The sequence below is a fragment of the Crocuta crocuta genome, unplaced genomic scaffold (assembly GCF_008692635.1).
Source record: "Crocuta crocuta isolate KB4526 unplaced genomic scaffold, BGI_CrCroc_1.0 C29155133, whole genome shotgun sequence".
Lineage (NCBI taxonomy): Eukaryota > Metazoa > Chordata > Mammalia > Carnivora > Hyaenidae > Crocuta > Crocuta crocuta.
The window spans coordinates 1-2181 of NW_027551066.1; the positions used below are offsets into that span (position 1 = coordinate 1).

General features: G+C 46.1%; 1 long non-coding RNA gene across 1 annotated transcript; it reads right to left on the bottom strand.

Moving 5' to 3' along the window:
- Positions 1-6: 6 nt before the first annotated feature.
- Positions 7-2175, bottom strand: LOC144219134 (uncharacterized). Its single transcript, XR_013331317.1, has 3 exons — positions 2108-2175; positions 1836-2024; positions 7-699 (listed from the first exon to the last, which is right to left on the bottom strand). It is a non-coding gene; the product is annotated as an uncharacterized LOC144219134 (long non-coding RNA).
- Positions 2176-2181: the final 6 nt, after the last annotated feature.

Below are 2181 nucleotides of genomic sequence, written 5' to 3' on the forward strand. Positions count from 1 at the left end.
ACACCCTCAAGGTCCATCCATGTTGCTACACATGGCCAGATGAAACAGATTTTTGAAAATAAATCTCAAAACCTAAGTGAGAAAACCAAGGCACACAGAGTTTAGTTGCCTGTCCAGGGTCAACATACTGGTAAGAGAGAGAGAGCGAGCCAGTGTTTGAGACCAGGAGGTCTGGCCCCAGTCCCTTAAGAGATTATGATTGTGTCATCTGGGAAACCAGCAAGAGAAAACAGTACAGGGATAGACCAGCAGACAGGAAGGATAACGACAGGCGAGTCCAGAACAGGCTCAGGGACAAGTGCATAATTGAGAGTTACATTTACAATCAAGGCTACAGTAGGAGGAGAGTAACAGAAAACTAGTAGGAGTCTTGGAATAGGGTGAGACAGAAAAGGACAGACAGTCTGAAGGAAAAGAGGAGGAGATCAGGGCGGCTGTGAGGGGGGCAGAAGACAGGGGACAGGAGACACAGACAGGAAGACAGAATGGCAGGCGGGAGGTTCTCAGGCTCATTCGTGTTTGCACACGGTTCAGAGGAGCTTCCTGAGATGCAGGTGGATCCCATTCTTGGACCTCAACACAACTCTTGGCCAGGGAACTGGGACCCTGAACGGATCTGGTGCCAGCTCAAAACGGAGCAGGGTCAGGGCCACCACCACCTTCATCTCATTCATGGCAAACTGCTTCCCGATGCAGTTCCTGGGTCAGGGAGGGAAAAGGAAATGAGAAGTGGCCTCAATCCCCTTGTCGGGAACAGCACGTTCAGGTCCCTCCTGTGTGGGCCCAGCCCTCATCCCTTTCCTTACAGGAGACACACGCACATCTCGATCCAAGCCTTGCTTCATACTCTGCCCCTGACCTTTGACAAAGCCTACAGCCTTCCAGGTCTAGCTCCATCTCCTACCTCTACTGTCAAGCAGGCCTCAAATCCTCTTTCAACAGGGTCAGCTCCCTGAGCCACAAAGGCAAGTCAAGTGATTTCTGGTGGAGTTGTCTAGTCCTTCCTGTCTCTACTGACAGCCATACCTCTTCCACCAATGTCTAAGAGGGGGGACTCATTCCCAGGGAGAAACCAAATCCTAGAGCAAGTGGCTACAAAACATAATTGACTTTAAGCCCATTGTGTGAAAGTGGACTCACTATTTCAAAAATTGATAGGTTTATGATGTATTCAGAAAAAACTTGTTTCTAGAAGCACTTGGAAAGTTTCCTGAAGTTACTATTTAGAGGACAATTTTAGTAGCACTGGAGGATTTCACAACAGCCACCCAGGAGAGTAGACATCCAGCTCCACAGCCGCTTCAAGTCTACCTCATGTTTTATACTCCAGGGAACTTTCAAATACCATGTCTCATGCATAAAACAGTGGATTTTCTCTCAAAAGCAATTTAATGTCTTCATTTGCATGTATTTGCCCACTCAGAGTTCGGACTCTGAGTATAATGTTAAGGTGTGTAGAGCTCAGATCATATGTACTGATGTGACAACTGGGAAAATTATCTGGTACCTGAACATTACAATGGATTCAAAAATTCTTTTGGATAGATGCAAACATAACGGTGACACAAATTGTCGAATACTTCATGAAGCCCTTAGAAGGCTACAGTAACCATCCTCATGTATGACTTAAATACTTGAGATATGCAAGGCAACTTAGAACGGAAACACATGCTAAGACGTCAGTGGTGCAGTGTGAGGACAGAATGACAAGTTGAGCAGGAAAGGCTGGTTTGAGAATGTGCACTAGAGAAATCTATGCATTCCATCCAGACTTTGAAATCAAGAGCAGTTGAACATTAACATGGGAAAAATCTCTTGTCCAAAGCCATACTTACACGGTGAATCAAAGGCCAGATGCATTGAGTTTGGGATAGCCACTGACCCTGAATTGTTGCTGGAGGTTAAGTATCAGTGAAGGGTCAAAGTCTCCAGGTCATGTGGTGCTTACCAACTTTCTTTTGTACATAGAGACAGACACACCTCTTTCCCAGCACACAGATATGCAACAGCATATCTATAGACACCTATATAAACATAGAAAGTCACAAACATCGGGTAGGTACCCAGTAAACAGGCCCTCAATCCCATCTCGGTACAAGTAACTCACCTTGCTCCTCCTGAGAAAGGCAGGAAAGCATGGCTGTGTCGAGCAGAACCTGGTGCAAACCTTGAAGGGTCAAA